Below are 21,507 nucleotides of genomic sequence, written 5' to 3' on the forward strand. Positions count from 1 at the left end.
TGTTGGACAAGAATCTTCTTCTTTTTTTTTTTTTAAAGCAAAAACAAAAAACAATAACAAAAAACCCAAATTCTAGGACTCAGAGTTCCAGACAGATGAAGTAAATGCATTTATCTCTAGCCCTCCCCTTAAGTGCAGCTGAAAACTCTGGGTATTACATAGAAAACAAACATAAGGATTCTCTGAAAGGTAGAGAGAAGAGGGTGGACTGGTTAGGGACCCCAGGATTCAAGGAATGATATGATGAATGAGTTCTCTGGTTTTTCTTTTCACCTCTTATATATTGCAGACTTCTTGCTGGAGAAGCTGGCAACTCAGGCACTTCAGTGGGCACAGAGTCCCAAGAAAAGCCTGCTCTCTCTTGTGAAAAGACTGGGAAAGGTGCAGCCTAGCTGGACAGAAACTGTTTGACAATAGATGCCCTACTCCAGGAAGACAGCAGGGAAGAAACCATGTCACACCCTGACGTTGTCAGAAAGGTAGAGAAATCTGGGTGGAGGACCTAGACGTCTGCTTTGGACCAGAGGTAGGGGTGCTCTCCCCACTCCATGCTGAGGTGGTGTACAAGGAAGCCAGGTAGGGAGCCTGGATTTCCACCCTGTCCTGTACTAATGAGACAACCTTCCCTTTACCCCCATCCCACTGTTCATTGGAAGCCACTCAGGGAGCTTGAATTTCTACCTACATCTGGTGGTAATGAGTGGGAGCATCTGGACTTTCAGCTCCTTCTAGTAATAAAGAGGAAAAGATGCTAGTGTATTCCTACCACCATCAGCCCAGTTTCAGTACAGGTCAGGTAAAGAAGAAATTCAGTAAGATCTAGAGCCTTACAGCATAACACCCAAAATGTCCAGAATATAATTAAAAAAAAATCACTCATTCTGCCAAGAACCAGGAAAATCTCATCTTGACCAAGAGAAGAAAATCAGTAGACGTCAACATGGAGATGGCACATATGTTGGGGGTTATTTGATAAGTATTTGAAAGCAGATAACTTAAAAATGCTTCAATGAGCATTTATGAACATGCCTGAAACAAACAAAAGCCAACTGCTTAGATGATTTTTGTGTGCCAGTGGATGGAGATCATCAGTTCAGGGAGTTTAGGCTTCTTTGAGGACATGAGGAGGGCGGCTGGCCAACCAGGTCTCTGTTTCTAAACATTCCTGTGAGGGCCTACCCTACTTAATCTTAAATATCTCCTCAATGCTTCCAACTTATTTCTTGGCAGTATCATGTAAACCTAAGTGGGCTGAATAGTGGCAAATGTAATATTCAACCTCACTAGTTTTTATGGCTAAAGGTTTAAGGAACCAAGACTTGACATCCCTTTGTAGGCCTAAATCCAATGATGCAGTCCCTGACTAGCTCCTACCTAACTTAAGCTACATATCTTATTAGGGGAAGGACCACCACTTCATTTTTTTTTTTTTCCATGTTGGCTGTAGCCACCCTACTCCCTGCTCGCTCTGCTTACTGCTTCTCCCCAGCGTCAGTTTAGGGAAGTTTGGTGGGTGATTCAGTGGCAGCTGTTTCTGTGGCACTTGGTAAATGGGGGAAGAATGAGGGGGAGATTGGGCATATCCACTGCTGCCACTTTTAATGGGAGCTGTAACATAGTACTCTTCAGTATCTTCCCTGTTTCACTTTATTTTTTTTAATAGAAGTATGGTCAGTTACAATGTGTCCGTTTCTGGTGTACAGTATAATGTCCCAGTCATGCATATACATACATATATTCCTTTTCATATTCTTTTTCATTATAGGTTACTACAAGATATTGAATATAGTTCCCTGTGCTATATGGAAGAAACTTGTTTATCTATTTTATATGTAGTAGTTAATATTTGCAAATCTCGAACTCCGGGTTTATCCCTTCCTACCCGCTTTCCCTCCCATAACCATAAGTTTGTTTACTATGCCTCTGAGTCTCTTTCTGTTTTGTAGATGAGTTCATTAATGTCTTTTTTTCTTTTTTTAGATTCCACATATGAGTGATATCATATGGTACTTTTCTTCCTTTTTCTGGCTTACTTAGAATGATATTCTCTAGGTCCATCCATGTTGCTGCAAGTGGCATTATTTTATTCTTTTTTATGGCTGAGTAGTATTCCATTGTATAAGTATACCGCAGCTTCTTTATCTAGTCCTCTGTTGATGGACATTTAGATCGTTTTCATGTCTTGGCTATTGTATATGTTGCTGCTATGAACATTAGGTTGCATACATCTTTTCAAATTAGTGTTCCCTCTGGATATATACCCAGGAGAGGAATTGCTGGATCATAGGGCAAGTCTTTTTTTTTAGGTTTTTAAGGAATCTCCATACTGTTTTCCATAATGGCTGCACCCCTGCCTCACTTTTGTCAAAATCTTCTACCCACCCTCGGTTCCCATCCAGCTCCTTTCCAAAGGTCCCAAACTCCTTCAATAAAATGCCCAAGAAAGCTTGTAGTTCAGTTTTGTTTCAAAATACAGATCAGTATTATTAACCCATGTAAGCATGGGTCCCATTAACAAACATCTGTCACCTGGCCTCCCTTCCTCTTTAGGAAAGAAAGAAGAGGGTGAGTTCTACTTTCGTTTCCCAGCCTTGATAGCACTGAAGTTGAGGTTTAGAAAAACCTGTCACAGTGCCTCCTATTCTCCCCCTCTCCAATTAGGACCCATGTCACTGTTCTGTTGTCTTCTCAGGAACCCGTAGTACCTGGGAATGAAGAGGTTTCTTTCTGCCATTCTCAGGGGGAAGTGGGATGTCACCAGGAAGCACTAATGTTTGCTGATATACTGGGACAAATTGTTACCCAGACATCTCATATTCTCAGTCTTCTCAATTTCCTGCCTCATCAGAGTCATGTGTCCCCTGGGGATGGGGTGGGAGCTTGTTCAGTTTCAGGTTGTAAAATGTTTCTCGGACAAAATCAGAATTGTTCTTAGTCTTGTCAAGCCCCGTGGTGATTCCAAAGGCCACTGTTCTGTTGTCCATAATTTTCTGGACAATCAGCTATTCTCTAAAAGACAGAGTGGTCTTCCAGAGAGGAAGTTGGGGATCAGGTCACTCCCATGCTGATAATGTTCCTCTACCTGAATCTACCTGGTAAGTTAAGTGCAGCTAGTTGGATTGCTGGCTGTTTATTCATAGAGATGCTATTTTGGGCAAAAGCCTATTTTTAATCTAACAGAAACAGGTAGAGTTTAGGAATGAAAAGAGTAAGCAGTGGAATCAAGGCTTTGGCGTCTGACTTTTCCTGGTCTGTCTGTGTCTGCTAATGCAGGGAGGAATGACTATGGCAGTTTTTCTCCTTTTTTCTTAACAAAGGGCTTTGTTGAGCCACTGGCAACAGTAGCTTTGGATTCCCAGCTCAATGTCTGTTCCTTACACCATCAAGTGGATCTTCAAAAAAAAAAAATCAATATCCTGGAGGAGCTTTGTGGTGGGATTTTAAAATATCAGCTGAAGCTTCAAAAGTGGGGTAGTAATGAATTAGGGACTGTCACGATCAGACTTAATGGGAGATGAGATCACCACTGAGAGAAGTAAGGACATGGTTGGTTAATGTGAGCACACAGGAGATGAGGACATGGATGATGAGCCACGTGAATAAAACATGACTTTCATGCAGTGAGAAATTGTTTCAGGAAAAAAAAATCTAAGGTCTCTGTAGTAGAGAGTTTGGAGGTACATTCTAGACAGGTGAATATGAATGCTGAGGGCATGTCTTCTTATTTTGTAGGATGTAACAGCATCCCCAGAAAATGTGGCTGAAATCTCCAGAGTCCCCGGCATCTTTTATCCTGACCCCAATAACTGGTGGGAAAGTGCCGCCGTAGTCAGCCAGTCCGTTTCACATGTCCACTTTGCCCACAGCCCAGGAAATTGTTTATGATCAGGAAATGTGATGTCAACCAACAAATGGATTAGGGTTTAGCCTGAGAGATTTTCCAAGTGAGCATCCTCTAGAGGTTGAGTTGTCTGCCTTGGCAAATACAAATTCTAAATAAAAAAAAAATGTACTGAAGTTGAATTTCTTGGCTAATATGAAAATATATGTTATATCATACACTTGTAGTCGACGGCTATAAAAGACATAAGAAGTAGGATCCAGGGACTGGAAGGAAGCATATGAGTCAGGCTGTCCATTCCTCTATTCTCCACAGGACCATGTGTTTCATGCTTGTAAATGAATTTCTCTTGTGGGCACGCACCCTAGCACATAAAACCATCATTTTAATGCAACTTTTTCTTTGCACTTTACCTTTGTGAAAACTGGTCCATGTTGCATTCAGGGGATAGAGAACAGATGACAGAGAATCATTTCTCTCTGACTAAATAATGCTCTAAATAGAACATTCGTAGCAAAATAATGCTAAGATTCTGCTTCCCTTTCTCTTCTTCGTCCTTATTTTAATTATCTCTGTTGCTGTTATCTGATTTACTCTAAGATAGAAAAAGCATAAGAAAGCATAAGAACATAGAAATGGAATAAGAAGAGGAATGTGCAGGAAAGAAAAATGACCTTGTGGTTTTTGCATTATACATTTCCAGATATGAGGAGCATCCTGTCTCAGTTCTTAGTTGTACTATACAGAATTTTCCTAATTTCTACACATAGTTAATCTGAATTAGTGGTATATTCTGAACTGACCTTTTTTGGAAAATAGCTAAAAATAGCTCTATTATAGTATAATTGACATAATGATTGACTCGTTTAAAGTATAACATTTGTTGTGTTAACAAATGTTACACCTGTGAAACTATCAAAACTTCAACATAATGAACATAAGAATTATCTCTGAAAGTTTCCTTTTGCCCCTTGGTAAATCCTCTCTTCCACTCCTCCCTGCCTCTCCCACCCATCATTGATTTATTTTCTGTCCCTGTAGATGGGTATATTTCTCAATTTATTTGCATTGCTTTTAATTTATTTCAGCAATGTTTTGTAGTTTTCAGGATAAGATCTTGAACATCCTTTGTCAGATTTATTTCTAAGTATTACATGTTTTTTCATGCTGTTATAAATGGTTATTTAAAATTTTAAATTTTGTTTCTCATATATAGAAGTACAATTGGTATTTCTACATTGCCTTGAATCATGGAATCTTATCAGATTCACTCATTAGTACCAGTACATTTTTTGTAGTTTCCACCAAATTTTTCTACATATACAATCATATGTCAGTGACTAAAGAGGATTACATTTCTTTGTTTTTCAATTGTGCTGCTTTGTATTGCTCTTTCTCGCTGTATTGTGCTGACTGGGATCTCCAGTACAATGCTGAATAGAAGCAGTGAGAATGAACATTCTTGCCTTGTTTTGGATTTTAGGGGGGAAACTTTCAGTCTTTCACTGTTAAGTGTGATGTTAATTGTAGGATTTTCAAAAATGCTCTCTTTTTCAGACTGAGGAAATAATTTTCCATTTCTCGTTTGTTGAAAGTTTTCATGAAGAATGGATGTTGGATTTTCCCAAGTGCTTTTGTGCTTCTTTTGAAGTGACCATATGTTGTTTTTTTTCTCTCTTTTTAGACTTCACGTTATGATTTTCATTGATTTTCAAAGTTTATACTAACTAACCCCACTTAATTATGAGGTATAATACTTTAAATACATTGTTGGATTCAATTTAATAACTTTTTAAAAGAAGTTTTGCAATCTCTGTTCATGAGAAAACATTTGTCAGGTCTCACTTTTAGTTCTAGGCCTTTACTCAAGCTAGGATAGGATCACCTACTGATCTGGTGGGTTTGCTTTTTGAATATTTGTCAATGACCTTTAGGTGGGAGGGAAGTTGAGAAATGATAAAGGGCTTCTCTCTAATACAGTGTTTCCTAGTGTGTGTTCTGCAAAATCCCAGTGTTTCACAAGATGTTAAAAAGTATTCAGGAAAAATATCCACCACAAAAATACATTTCATGGTCAAATAAGGTAGGGAAATTTAGAAGATTCACAATGCACTTGAACTCTGAGAACTTCTGCAGTTAACTTTATGTCAGATAACCAAGGTCTTTTAGATAATTTCTCATTTTTGCTTGAAATAATTTTGGATTTTTTTTTTCTGTTTGCAGACTAGATACCTGACCAATCTAATCAGAACCAAATCTATATATGGATTAAATTTGTGGAAATCAAATTTGTATACAGCCACAAAGTCATTAAACTGATGCTGCTTTTGGTTCAAGTGCTCAGTGAGAAAATTGTAACCTGAACCAGGACAGAAATATTATTCACAAACTGACTGAATTCTTAAAAACAGTCTGTGTTAAAAAAAGCAAGATCTCAAATTTTCCAGGGATCATGAATACATTACCCATCAGTATGCCTTGTGCAGCCTGAGTACATACTAAGCATTCAATAAATACATATTTATTAGTTCATTCACTCCATAAATATTCATGGAATGCCTGTCATGTCAGGGCCTGCACTAAGCACTAGATACACAAAATCTAATTAAAATCATCTCTGAATCATAAAGACTTTGCAATCCATGAGAAATGACATTTAAAAAAATAATCATTGCCCAATAATCCAAAAGGACCTTTTCATTCTTTCATGCACAGATAGCATTTGAAGATGTACCATTTACCAAGCACTGCTCTAGGATCTGGGAGGTCCAGGGACCAACACATAAGATGAATTCTTTGTCCTAAGGAGCTCACGATTTGATGGTGAAGACAATTTTGAAAGTGATTGCATTTTTAGTAAGCAGAAGAGAAAACCATAACCTGCGTAATAATGAGAAGTTAGCAGGGAGAAAGAAGGTAGGCACCAAGGGTGGATGTGTGCTTACGCGCAAAGACTTACACAGGCATATCTTGAAGGCAGGGAGGAACAAGGCTATTCATGCACCAAAGGACGGTCTGTGTGGCTGGGGTAAAGAGCATATGACAAGTGGCAAAAGCTGGAGGAAGAGATGATCTTTCTCTTGGTAAGATGAAATGACTGACCTGTGTAGCCCCTGACCTGTTCTCTGCAAGGAGATAGCACTAGAATTTCCCTATAGCTTAGTTAAGACAACTCCAGCAGTGATTTGGTTGTGGGTTTACTTTTCAGCAGTTTTGTGACCAGCTGCCCAGCTCTGTGCTTTGACTTTATTCAGGATGGATTTCCTCCTCCTCCTATTGGGATCCGTCACTGCAGTCAGCTGTCCAGTGCCATAGGGAGGACTCAGCTGATGGCACTGAGCATCCAGAGCCTTCAGCACAGAAACTAAGCCTGTCATGTGCTCGTTGAGGGCACCCTTGGACTCCTTGTAGGCATGAGGATCAAAGACAGTGGCTCCTTGCAGCTCCAGGTCACTGGTTACCCCTCCAAAATAGTCCTCTGTGTCTGCGGGGTTGATGCCTTCCTTGTCCTCCTCCCTGCCCTCCTCTTCCTCGTCCTTTTCTTCCTTTCAATTTGGATCATAGTCCTCTGAACTGCTGTCACACTCCTGGGTATTCATGTTCCTGGACAATTTAGGGACTAGCTAAGCTGCAGATCAGAAAAGTAGTTTCTCCCCCCACTCCCATTTGCCAGTTTCTCAAATGCATTAATCATTGTGTCTTCTGCAGTCCTTGAACATATGTCAGGAGGATGTCACTGTGTCATTTTATGCCTTATGATTTCCAACTGGAGCTTCAGCCGCTTGGATTCTGAGCCCACATGGGCCAGACCAAGGGGTCAGGTGGTCACAGCGGCAGAGGCATCGAACTGACACTGATATGGGCCAGTGCTGCCTCCCCATGATGCTCTTTTGAGGAAGGACACAAAGCATCATGGCTGATGATTCCTATGTCATCCTCCTCTTGGATAGATTGAGGAAAACTGGAGAGCAGAGATCACGTCCTGCCCTCACGTCTGTTCTCTCTTAATTTCTTTTCTAATTATCTTCCTTAGAAAATCCTCAGTAAACATTAATTCCACTGAATAATTATGCTTCTTAAGCACTATAGGATCCTAAATTCTTGTCTGAATCTCATCACATCAAATTAGGCAGCTAGAAGAAACTTCAGAGACTTAAAAAATTCCCCATGCTTTGGAAAAGGACAAAGTTGAGACCCGGAGCAGTGAAGTGTCATTCCCCAGCTGGCTCTAGGAGCTTAGTCCCCAGGCTCTTGGTTTGGTGCTTCTCACAAAGCTGAGCATTGTAGTTAACAGACTGTTCATTCTGTCAAGTGCCAGCTTCCACAGAAATAGGCTGCAGTGAGGCATTCCTAACACAAATTTACCAAATGCAATACAGTTAGCCGATTTTTGTATGCTTTCTGGACAGTTGCTGCATAACTCTGCAAAGTAAACTAAAATTTTTCAGGAGACTTGAAAATATGATTGAATGATATTAAGGACTCATCAAAGGGATTTGCCTCGGACATTTTGCATCCATCATTATCCATCACGAGTGTTATCACGATGCTGTTAGAATTCTGAGTGTGGAGGATTATTCTTACAAGTCTTTGTGTAGAGAAGCTTGGAACAATGAGCAACTGTTAACTAGTTAACAGTATGAATCACACAGTCATCTGGAGAGTATCCTGAAATACTCAGAAAACTTTTTTAGGGACCCAATTGCTGGAAAACCTGTGATTGCAAAGCAGAACGAGGGTGTCTCTGTATATTGTGTGAGTGAGAAAGAGAAGCAAGAAAATGGGAGCAACCGTGCGAGAGAGTCACCGTCCTGTGAGTAATGAAGGAGAAAGAATGGAAGTAGAGAAAAAAGCCAAGAGCTATCAATGTATCAGCAGAGGACTAGTGGGAGATTCAAATCGGAAAATCAAAGTTCACAGTCATTCTTTCCTTCTCTCTCAAACTAAAAATAAGATATGATAGAAGCAGCTCTGCTCAGAGCTAGAGAAGTGAAACGCCTGGAAAATAAATGACTGAATTTGTTCATTCTCCTTTATCTAAATATAAACATACGTCAATCCCTGCAGATAACCTGGGATGGTGTCCCTTGTTGGGAAAGTTCAGTCTGGGAAACGTGACATTACAGAAGCATTGTCAGTCTTGATAAGTCTCTGAAGCAACATGCTTCTGCTTTGACATACCTCTATGCTTATGTAGATGAGACACTCATGCTGATTTTAGCAAGCCCTATTTCTAAAATGTTGGTCTTTGGGATCTTGAGAAAACTTTGTCAGTGGCTAAATGAGATGGCGAAATGGAGCTGGGTTTTGACAAGGGTTGTGAGTTGCGGTCGGGAAGGTCTCAGCCAGGGACGTAGCTGGATCTGAGTTCTCACGAGGCTTCTTACAGTGACGTGTCTTGCGTAAGTCATGTGACCTCCCTGTCCTGCCTGTTTTCTGATCATGGCATGGAGTGGAATAGATGACCTGAGAGGTCTTCCCTGGCTCTAACATTCTTCTGTGCCTTTTCTGTGGATTGTGGGACTATATGATCCACAAATAAAAACCAGCCTCCTGCTGCCTTGGACCTTTATTTGATTGTTTGGCAATTTAGCTGGTCTTGAAACTCTTTAACCTCACTAAGCCTCTCCTCCAGAAAAGATCTAATCATATAAGCAAATCTCTTTAAATGGATTAGCCAGTTAGTGTGTTACCTTCCTAAATGGGAAAAAATACCTTGTCTAGCATAAGACATATTAATGTTGGAAACTCTGGGCAGTAGCATAGAGGGGGGTGTGTGTGTGTTGCTTCTAAGGGACGACAAAAATACACAAGTCTGGGTAGTCAAATCAAGTGTTACTGTAACACTTGAGTAAAGTCCTTTTTTCTAAGCCAAGGGTGAAGGTTAACTAGCAAGTATTTGTAAGAGTCTTTGGTGGCAGAGACCCACTCAAATTAGCTCATGTAAAATAGGTTTAAGAATTTATGTTGAGGAGTGCTCGTAACCACTTCTAGTTTGGCCCTGCCTGATTGGAATCAAATTTTGCTCAAATAAACTCTTACAATTTTTACTATGCCTCAGTTTACCTTCTGTCAGAAAAGGGAAGGGAAGGAGAGCCCTGCTGACTCCTAGGAGCAGTGAGCAACAGGCGTGGGTACCTGTCGAGTCCCTTGAGCGTGATGCTTGCTCTCTGCCTCTGGAGATCGTGGGTAAGTCCCTCTTGGATGCTGGATCCTAGCTCCACAGCTTTTGCATTATGAGCATTCAGCTGATTTGTGCATTTCCTTTTTTGGATTGGATCCAGAAACTAACTGGAATAGTACTGGGTCTGGACTGGACTGGTTCCAACTTAGAAACTGGACTGGGTCCAGGGTCAGACTGCATCTGACTTAAATTGAACTGAGTCCAGTGTGAGGCCTCACGTGAATAAAATTTTGATTTAAGGCAGAACATGTAGATCAATATAAGTGTTCTTAGTATTTTCTTAGGATTTTTTCTTGTATCTCTTTGGTATTGTTGTTATTTCTCCTCTTTCATTTCTTACTTTGTTTATTTGGATCTTCTCCCTTTTCTTCTTGGTGAGCCTGGCTAAAGGCAGCTCAATTTTGTTTTATCTTTTCAAAAAGCCAGCTCTTGGTTTCATAGATCGATCCTTCCTTCCTTCCTTCCCTTCCTTCCCTTCCCTTCCCTTCCTTCCCTTCCCTCCTTTCCTTTCCTTTCCTTTCCTTTCCTTTCCTTTTCTTTTCTTTTCTTTTCTTTTCTTTTCTTTTCTTTTCTTTTCTTTTCTTTTCTTTTCTTTTCTTTCTTTCTTTCTTTCTTTCTTTCTTTCTTTCTTTCTTTCTTTCTTTCTTTCTTTCTTTCTTTCTTTCTTTCTTTCTCTTTCTTTCTTTCTTTCTTTCTTTCTTTCTTTCTTTCTTTCTTTCTTTTCTTTCTCTTTCTTTCTTTCTTTTTCTTTCTTTTCTTTCTTTCTTTCCTTGTCTCTATTTATTTATTTCCTCTCTGGTATTTCTTATTTCCTTCCTTCTACTGACTTTGGCTTTGCTTGTTCTTCTTTTTCTAGTTCCCTTAGAATGATAGGTTACAGTGTTCATTTGAGATCTTTCTTATCTCTTAAACTGTTCTCAGTTTTTAAAAATTTGTTTTTCTTTTTGCTGTTTTTATTGGGTGATTTCCATTACTCTGTCCTCCAGATCACTTTGCTCCACCTCGCCTGCTGTTAATTCCTTCTAGTATGTTTAGTATGTTTTTAATTTCAGTTGTTGTATTCTTCACTTCTGATTTTTTAAAAAATATTTTCTAGTTCCTTGTTAAAATTCTCTCTGTGCTTATCTATTATTTTCCTTAGTTCAGTTAGCATTCTTATTACTGATGCTTTGAATTCTTTATCTGGTAATTTTTTTATCTCTGTTTCTTAGTTTTTTTGTTTGTTTGTTTGTTTTTTAGGTTTTTTTTTTCTTGTCTTTCATTTGAAACAAATGCCTCTATTTTCTCATTTTGCTTAACTTTCTCTTTCTGTCTTTATAAAATTAGGTGAAACAGTTACCTACTCCTGTCTTGAAGGGTTGCACTTGTGTGAGAGTGTCCCTTTGCAGTCTGTGTGTGCCCAGTGGCTTTGATGGGAGAGCTGGATCTGAGGTGAGCACAGGTCATGTCTTCCCCCAGGGTGTGCTGGCAGCTATCAGCTTGGTGGGAGGTGGGCTGGAGATGGAGGGGCTAGAGCCAGAGCCAGCTGTGAGTTAGGGCGTCTCTTATGCACAGTGACTGATGCCGACCTATTGGGGATGTGGGAATGTCCCAAGGTGCTGGCGCAGAAGTCCTTACATTTGGGTTCAAGCTGTTTCCATTGCCTCTCAGTGTCTGCTCTCCCTCCTCCCCCAACATTGGCACCTTTGTCCCACTGGGGAGCAGCGCTAGAGGTCGAGGGTCTGGAGTGGGTGTTTGGTGTGGGCTGGGTTACATGCTGGGGTGGTCGCAGCATACCAGTCAGAGTTCCAGTTACAAAGCTCCACAGCTCCATCTGCTGCCAGTGATGGCCATCCTCACCCTTTGCAGTGCCAGTGCCAGGTCGAAGCTGGCTCCATCTCCCGCAATGGTGCACTGTCCCTGGCAATGGCACCCTTGCCCTAGGGGGCAGTTTCAATGTGCTCCCCCACTTTGTTCCTGAGATTAAGGGAGCATGTGTGCACTCTTCATGAGTGGACTCTGGGTTTCTTAAAACCGTCCTGTTAGTTCCACTGGTTTTTCAAACCAGCTAAGGGCTCTTGTCTTTCTGGTTTAAATCTCCAAACCCAGTATGTGGTTTGAACTGCTCACTCCGCAGGGAGGATCTCCAAGCCCATGTAAACCACTTCCTCTTATGTGTCCTTACCCAAGGACCCGGGTCCCAACCTGATTGCTTCTCTTCCCTTCCTACATGACTCCCTGTGGTTCTTTCTTTACAGCCTTGATGTATAGGAGTCTTCCTGCCAGTCTCCAATTTGTTTTCAGTGAGAATTGCTTCACATGTAGTGCATTCTTGGGAGGAGGTGAACTCGGCATCCTCCTACTCTGCCATCTTGATCTCCATCCCCAATTTTTCCAATTTTAAGGAAATCTTTTTCTTTTCTCTCTTAAGCCATCTATGACCTCTAGAAATTTTGTCAAGTATATCTCTGTAAATAAAATGGAAACATTTATTTTTTCTTCCTACCTGATACCTCCAGAATTCAAAAGCTTATTGAGTATTCTTATTTTCATGGCAATAGAGTTGTTTGCATAAGTTGAGTAAGAATTTGTTCTCTTATAATAGGGCACAATTGGAAACATTGGTTATATTACTAAGACTTTGACTGGAATGTCATATTTGAGAATACACATAAAATCAGATATGGCCACACAGTTTTAAGGAACTAAGGTTGACTTCATGCAGCCAATAAAAACTCTTTGGAAACAATGCCCTTGTACCTTCCTTACAGGACTACACTTTTGTAAATAATAAGAACAAGTTTAATGAGACTAGACTTATTTTGGAAACAAATTAGTCTTACTGTGGTTATCCTTGATAGTAATGAGGGTGATTATAGAGGAAAAAAAATTGTTCAGTAGAATATTGTAACATAGCCTCATGGATATCAGATTGTAACCCTGTTCATTGTCTTTGTGGTTTTATTGTCTACCTGTAAACTGAACTAGATCCTGAATTCTTCTGATTTCCTCAACTATCTGGCTATAACTCTCCAAACTTACGTTTCCAGTTTTCTCTCATCCTTCTGTTTTGGAGTTGGTGAGAACAAAGACTGCCGCAGAATATTTTTGGAAATGACCATACCAGATCCTCTTCACTACCCAGATGGCAGTCATACATCAGGGACTTGAACTTTGGGTCTACATCCCCCAGTTAAAAAGGGGTCCTCCAGACTCTTGGAACTGAATATCAGCTAGAGATCTAAAATTAAAATTGCCTAGAAATGTTCCTCCCCAGAAGCAGATGGCATCTTGTGGTAGACAGTTCTCCCAAGATCACGGATCAAAAGCTTCATCTCCAACATAAAACTTTTACGCCTTTTGCCTTTTCACGACTTACTTTTTCTCTATTTTATTGCACAGGAGGATCGTGTTTCTTAAATCTGGCAACTATTGCTGGATCTACTGCTAAGGCTGTAATAACTACACAACAAGAGTCCCTACATTTTCTTGTTCAGGTGGCTTTAGACAATAGAATTGCCTTAGATTTCTTACTGGCTGAACAAGGAGGAGCCTGGGCCATAGCAAATACTACTTGCTGCTGAATCAACACCTCTGGTCTTATAGCAAAGACAAGAAATTAACAGACAAACCACTTGGCTAAAATAGGTTGATGCTCCTTCAGGTACATTCTTTGACTTACTTGCTACTAGCCAGCTTGGTTTATGGGGGCCCTGACTAATGAGTATACTTCAGTTTCTTGGTATTGTCCTAATAGTTTTCATTGCAGTCTAGGTGCACTTGTGTTTTCTCAAAGGACTTAAATGCATGTCCACAACCATCAGCAGTAAATCAGATGGTCTCAGTATGCTTAGAGAAAACAAAACAAGATGAACAATGAGATAAACAGCAAGAACAATTTTTCCACGGATCTGACATCATAACCTATGAGTGTCACAATGAGACAAGAGCAACTTAACTCTGATAGTGACTGAGAGGGGTGCTAATACCAATACTCTCACATATGAATGGATGACCAAAAAGGGAGAATTGTTAAATTAATTAAACAAGGAGGCCGTTAGACTGACGTGGCTCTAAAGCCTTGGCAGCCTATGTAAGCAAACCCAAGTCTCAGCCTGTGAATGCCTCAAGGTTATGAAATCAAAACACCGAGGACAATCAAGTACAAATAGCTCACTAGGCTTTCAAAGTAGCCCATTAATAATTGCTTTACTTTGCTTCCACTTTTTTTTCTATGAACATAATTTCTAAGTTCCTGTTGTTAGAGCCCTTCTAACCACTTCTGGTTTGATGCTGCCCAATTTGAATCAATTTTTGCTCAAATAAACTCTTAAAATTAGGAAAAATTATGTTGAATGATTGGGGGTATTAAACAATTAATTGATTAATTTCATAACAATGGACCAAAGTGGCAGTAGGGGAGATACAGAGAACTATTTAAGGTGTGAGCTACACAAGATTGGGTGACTCTTGTTTCCAGCAAGCTTTGGGGAGATCTGGTGGCCGCAGCTCCTGAATCACTACTCCATTTGGACTCAGCTACCTTCCTCAGGTCTCTTTTCTGTCCTGCTACCAACTGACTCCTCCTCCCTCATACTTCCTGCTTCTTGACCTGGCTCAGTCCATTTGGACCTTTTAGCACAGTTCCCACTACTCACACACTATTTTTTTTTTAAACATGCATCTTGTTTTGAATTTCTGGGAAAATTAGTCTGATTGATCTAGTTTATTGTTTTGAGCAAGGCCACACAGGGCTTTGGCCTGGCATTGGAGTGGTGGTCCTTTGCATCAGCTGAATGGGCATGTGAAAGTCAGTAGGTTTACGTGAAAAAACATGGCTGCCTATTTAGTAGAGGCTCTGGGTGGGGAAGTGTCCGTTAGAAGGACAAAGAGGCAGGGCAAGCGCAATGGCTGCTAAACCCAGGGTAAGTTTCACAATAAATCAAAATTTTCAATTACAATTTCATTTCATCCACATAATAACATTGTGAGGTCTGGTTGGCCGAGTTTATCTCCATTTTATAAATGAGAAGACAAAAGTTCAGAGGGAATGTGGTTTATAGAGATAAGCACAGCGTCTTATCTGTACTTCTGATATCCTTCCTCAGTCTCGAAATGTTAGAAATGGAGAATTAGATTCCAGTCCAGCCACCTGTCCCCTCACTTCCACCAAGCACCCTTTTCACATGCCTGCCGAGGCTCAGAGAAATCACCATGAGCTGTTCACAGTGGAATCTGTTACATTTATTTGAAATAAAATGAGAAACTCAGATTTCATTTAATGCAAACCTTGGGAGAATAGCAGGACTTCACTGTTTTAAAAATGCAGGCTGAATTATAACTTTAGTCTTCTTTTTTTAAATTGAAATATAGTCAGTTTACAATGTTGTGTCAATTTCTGGTATACAGCATAATGTTTCAGTCATAATATATATATATATTTGTTTCATATTCTTTTTCATTACAGGTTACTACAAGATATTGAATATAGTTCCCTGTGCTATACAGTATAAACTTGTATGTATGTGTGTGTGTGTGTATATATATAGTAGTTAGTATCTGCAAATATCAAACTCCCAATTTATCCCTTCCCACCCCCTGCCCTGCAGCAACCATAAGCAACATGGATGGACCTGCAGATTGTCATTCTAAGTGAAGTAGGCCAGAAAGAGAAAGAAATACTGTATGATATCACTTACATGTGGAATCTAAAAAAAAGACAAGTGAACTTATTACAAAACAAAAACAGACTCACAGACATAGAGAACCCTATTCTATCTTGTCTTATCCCATTTTCTCTTCTCTTTAAAAAGGACTAACTTGAAATGACAGAATAAAAATTTGAGACTATGCAGTAGGATTTTCCTAAATTTCTCAGGAGCCTTTAGCTGTTCTGCGTTCCTGACCCTCAATTTAATTAGTGCAAGGCTTGATTCTTCCCGGTCGAATTTGCGTAGCCATCTCTAACATTCCATGATGTTGATGCTAATTTGAAGCCCCTTGTGTCGCAGAGAGCAGAAGCTTTTCAAGGCAGTCCAGCCTCCAGAGCAGATCAACCACTAGGCAGTGGGGAGAGAGTCCTGAGAAGGGGTCCACTGAAATGAGCCCAGAATTCTCCCTTTGACCATTGTCTAGATAGGTCTTTCTTTCTGCAACCCATTCTTCTCCACTATATCACAGTCTTGAGGTTCTCACAACACCACAACAAATGCGAGCCCAAACACAGTTTTTAAAAGCATGGGAAAGATTTCCTCTTGTAAGATTTCCCTTTTAAGACATGGGTTTGGAACAGCCATGACATCTATATCTTTGTATTAATAACTGGGTGAATTTCTCTGGCCTCCTCTCCCCATCAGACTCTTCCTACACAGACTGCGTGGGACATGCACAGGAGCACGTTGCTGCCAATGAACATGGGGCTGCTAGACTGCCAGATAAAACAGGTAAGTAAATACAGAACTTCCATAAAGCAGTTTTTATGGTAAACCTGAAGTTGCTTGCTAATGTGAACCAAATTAAGAGCTTATGTGGAGGGTACCAAAAAAAGATTCATCTGATTTTACAAAATGAATCAGACCATCTGCAATAATCTAGAGATCAGGGAATTCAACAGTTGGAAACTGCTTGGTTAAGAACATTCCTAAGCTTTGCATATAAGAAAGAAGTGAAGGACAAGAGAGTGATATGTAGATAACAGGAAAAGAGCTGTAGTCAGGGGTCTCAGATTCTGGCCATGGTATCTGCTGGTATCTAGTTCTCTCAACTAAATTAGGGAGCTAAGTTAATTTCTCAAGGGAAGTGGTTTTAGTGATAAAATTAAGGTTTTTGACAAGGTGTTTGCTAAAGTCTTCTTTAATTCAGTGATGATGTGAAATTTGTGACAGGAAAACCAATTCTTCACAGTTTCTCCCTTTGGCCTGATTGCAACTTCGAAGATCGTAAATAAAACCTAATTAGCTAATGTTGAGAAGGTTATTCACAGTTTGCTCTAATCACTCTGGACACCTTGTTTTGTTCTTTTAGTCCCTGCTCGTATTTTCCCCTGAGGAATTTGAGACATACCTGACACACTTCATAATCTAGGTATCCAGAGAAGTGATACATTTTTAAAAACTGGAATCACCTTTATACATTTTGCAAAAATATATTTAATTCTGGGAAGTGAAAAACCAATCTGATTTGTACTTTCCTTTGTGTAATAATTGAAATGCAGCAAAGATTGCTTATTGGAATTCAGAAGAAAAGGTAGATATGAGCTACATTTATGTGCTTATCTTGCCTTTAAATTAACTCCCCTTCCCCCACTTTTTGCCAGAGCCCTTTGGTTGCCATAGAAACTGGCATGGCCTCTAACTGAGATTCCTCTGAGACTTAATTGCATTCCCAGTTTCATAAACTCTCTATTAACCTTTGCCTGACAGATATGTATATGATGTGAAATAGATTGATAGTTTTAAAGTGATGAATATACATTTAGGTTTTATGTGCTCTGTGCTCTCTTTCAGTCAGTTAAACATACTTGTAGCACTTGTGATAGTGTTACTGCCCTTTCCTTTTTAGAAAATACTGGATTTAATATACATGTATCTAAGGGATAAGGACATTTCTAAGGGAAGATTTGGAATGGAAGCTGAATATGTCTGTGTATGTTTGAGTATAGTTAGGTGTGTCATGTCTGTGTCTCTATAATATGTGTGTCTGTCTGTGTTGGGTACTGTACTTTGTATTTAATATGTGTTATTTCCTTTAATCCCCTGAACAGCTCTATGTAGCAAGTACAGGGATGTCCACCATTTGCAGTTGAAGGAACTGAGACTTACGGAGTTAGAGGTCCGAAAGCTAGTTAAGTGGCAGAGCTGGGATTAGAATCCAAACCTATTTGACCCCAGGGCTCTTAAGCCTTCCATATGTATACATTTGTAAACTTCCAGAACCTGTCTGGGGACTGTGTGTAGGGTTCCAGAGAAAGTCTCCTTTTCTAGGTGAATAATTCCTTCATAGAAGCAGGGCAAATGGATAAACAAGGCACCATCCTTGCTCTCAGGGAGATAGAGGTGGGTGAGGGGAGAAAACAGACATGAAAATAGAATTACAAGTAGCTCAGACTTGCAGGATGGATGCCATTAGCTTAAAGTCCCAGCCTCAATGTGCAGTCTTGTTCAAAGACACAATTGCTTGAGTGCAGAGTGAAAAACGATTTAAACTCTATGGAGGGTTCTCTAAGAATGCCAAAGGCAGCCCCATTCATACAGCCTAGCAACACATCTGCTTCTTCCCCTCCCCGCGTATCTCACACCTGCACTAGCTGTCATGGCACCCAGGTACCATTTTTACACTGGATATCTGATGATTCCAGCAGCGTTTGTTGAAAGCTCTCCCTTCTTTCACTGCAAGCTTCCCCAAACTCTCTCACAAACCCGGCCCATGCCGTCTGTCTGATTGCTCTCCAGTCCCTGCTCAGGCTTAGCTCTTCATTATGTTGTTGGGCTTCACCTCTACGATTGTTTTCGCTTTTCTTGTTCTTCCATCATTCAAGTTTTGTATGGTGAAGACTTGCTTGGGAACTGGCTAGAAGCTGGACTTTTTCTTTCCTTAAAGGAGAGATGGGTTAGGGAGAAGATAGCAGACACAACTCAGTATCTCTCTCTCTTTGTCTTTTTTTTTTTTCCCATGGAGGAATAAACTGAGTACAGTGGGAATCAGAAAAGGTAGGCAGTCATTCTTCCCTGGGGAGTGAGAGGGATTCCCAGAAGCCGATCTTCCGAAGGATGGTGAGGTTATTTTCCAGGTGGCGAGTGGGAAAGAGGTATTTTAGGCTGAGGAGGCAACACATGCTGAGTTCATTGGCATGCACAGGCATGGTGTATTTGAGGAACAGATAAGTGATTCTTTTTGAGATAAATCCCAACTATTTAGAAGCAAGAGGAAAATACAAATTGGTTATTTTGAGAAAGACAGTTGAGCTGAGAGGATCAGAGAGAATTTAGTCCAACCTTTTTCATTTTACTGTCTAGGATATGGAGACCCAACAAATGCATTATTTTTTAAGTTAGTACTTTTTTTTAATTGAAGTACAGCCAGTTATAATGTGTCAATTTCTGGTGTACAGCACAATGTCCCAGTCATGCATATATATACATGTATTCATTTTCATATTCTTTTTCATTAATGGTTATTACAAGATATTAAACATAGTTCCCTGTGCTATACAGAAGAAACTTTTAAAAATCTATTTTTATATGTAGTGGCTAACATTTGTAAATCTCAAATTCCCAAATTGATCCCTTCCCACCCCCTTTCCCCAGTGACCATGAGATTGTTTACTGTGTCTGCAAGTCTGTTTCTGTTTTGTAGATGAGTTCATAGTGTCCTTTTTTTTCATTTTATTATTTTTTAAAATAGATTTATTTTTCAAAGTCTTGTTTTATTGAGGTATAGTTAATGTACAATATTATATAAGTTTCAATTGTGCAACAGTGATTCATGATTTTTTAAAGGTTATATTTGATTTATATTTATTATGAAATATTGGCTACATTCCCTATGTTATACTATATATCCTTGTAGCTTCTTAATTTTATACATAGTGGTTTGTACCTCTTAATCCCCTATCCCTACCTTTCCCCTCTCACATTTCATCTTCCCGCTGGTAACTACTAGTTTGTTCTCTGTATCTGTGAGTCTGCTTCTTTTTTGTTATATTCACTAGTTTAGTTTTTAGATTCCACATATAAGTGATATTATTCCCTTATTTGTCTCTCTCTGTCTGACTTATTTCACTTAGCATAATACCCTCCAAATATATTCATGTTTTTGCAAATGGCAAAATTTCATTTTTTATGGCTGAGCAGTATTCCATTGTATATGTGTACCACGTCTTTTTCTGTTCATTTGTTGATGGGCATATGTTGGAAATTGTAAACAATGCTATTATGAATATTGAGGTGCATGTGTCTTTTCAAAGCAGTGTTTTCAGTTTTTCAGATAAATAGCCAGGAGTGGAATTGCTGGATCATATGGTAGGTCTATTTTTAGTTTTTTGAGGGAACTCCATACTGTTTCCTGTAGTGGCTATACCAATTTACATGTCCACTGACAGTGTACAAAGTTTCCCTTTTCTCCACATTCTCACCAACATTTGTTGTTTGTGTTCTTGTTCATGATAGTCATTCTGACAGATGTGAAGTAATATCTCATTGTGATTTTGATTTGCATTGCTCTAATGATTGAAGATATTGAGGATATTTCAAATGCCTGTTGGCCAACTGTATGTGTTTGGAAAAATGTCTATTCAGATCTTCTGCCCATTTTTAAATCAGGTTGGGTTTTTTTTTTTGATGTTGAGTTATATGAACTGTTTATATATTTTACATTTTAATTCCTTATCAATCATATCATTTGCAGATATTTTCTTCTATTCAGTAGGTTGTCTTTTCTTTTTGTCTGTTTACTGTGCAGAAGCTTATAAGCTTAATTAGGTCCTATTTGTTTATTTTTTGCCTTTGTTTCTTTTTGCTTTAGGTGACAGATCCAAAATATATTGCTAAATTTTACATCAAAGAGTGTTCCACCCCACAAGTCCATTTTAAATGAGTCTTCTTACTCAGTAAGACCACGGCTTCGAGTTTACAGGTGCTTCAGCCCAGTTCGGGGGATCCCAGGTCATGGGATCTGCTAGAACACTTCTGATGTTCTAGCATCAAATAGGAAAGTCTTTCCAGTGGGTTTTATCCAGATAAATTCACTGATTATGTTCATTCAATTAATTTAATAGACATCTTCAAACCATACGTATCCGGCTTACTGACCTATCTCAGTTGGCGGCGTACATTGAATTGCTATTTTTCTGTTGTCATATCCCTCATGACCTATGTGAAATCTCCCTTTCTGACTATACAACAGCTCCCTTAATAGCATCTTAGGAAAAAATAATAATTTCCTGGGTACTGGTTTTCAAAAGTCTGATATTTGAAAGTTTAGTTTCATACCTGATTCAGAAATTTTCACTTTCATAGGGACTGTCATGTGTATGTATGTGTCAGGGAGGAGGGTTATGATGTGCTGTTTTATTCTGCACCCCCCTCCCTCATACTGAGGGACAGAATAAGCTCATTTAGCCTTTTCCTTTTCTTCTGGGGGCTCTTACCCTTCACTGTGTTGGAATAGGGAGGAGGAAGAAAGAGGACAAGCGTCTCTTATTTAAGTGACTGGTTGTGTTGTTCTTTCTGTTGGTTGGTGATGCTTTTCTGGCCAGTATTTACTGCGGGGCCACGGAAGCCCACTGTGTGTCAGGTGTGTAAGTGCTGGGTCTTGTGGTGTCAGGGGGACCCCTAGCTCAGTGTTTGCTCCTTGCTGTGGGAGGTCTCTCTCTGATTCAGCTTCCCCCAGTCTGCCAGCTCCCAGCTCTGGCTCCAGACTGTCCACCTTCACCTCACATACGGTTGCTACTGTGATTCCCTTCTATAATTGAGACTTCTGGGTGGCTCCTTGCAAGACGACTGAA

The 21,507-nt window shown here is 39.7% G+C and overlaps 1 protein-coding gene across 2 annotated transcripts in view; it reads left to right on the top strand.

The window, feature by feature from the left end:
• The window catches only part of FAM13C (family with sequence similarity 13 member C), a 344,617-nt gene that overhangs the window by 59,798 nt on the left and 263,312 nt on the right, over positions 1-21,507 (top strand). For both annotated transcript variants that reach the window (XM_072971482.1, XM_072971483.1), the window contains exon 3: positions 16,361-16,447. The gene's annotated coding sequence lies outside the window, so the exon portion shown is untranslated. The remainder of the gene's footprint in view (positions 1-16,360; positions 16,448-21,507) is intronic.

This window comes from Vicugna pacos, chromosome 11, assembly GCF_048564905.1.
Source record: "Vicugna pacos chromosome 11, VicPac4, whole genome shotgun sequence".
Lineage (NCBI taxonomy): Eukaryota > Metazoa > Chordata > Mammalia > Artiodactyla > Camelidae > Vicugna > Vicugna pacos.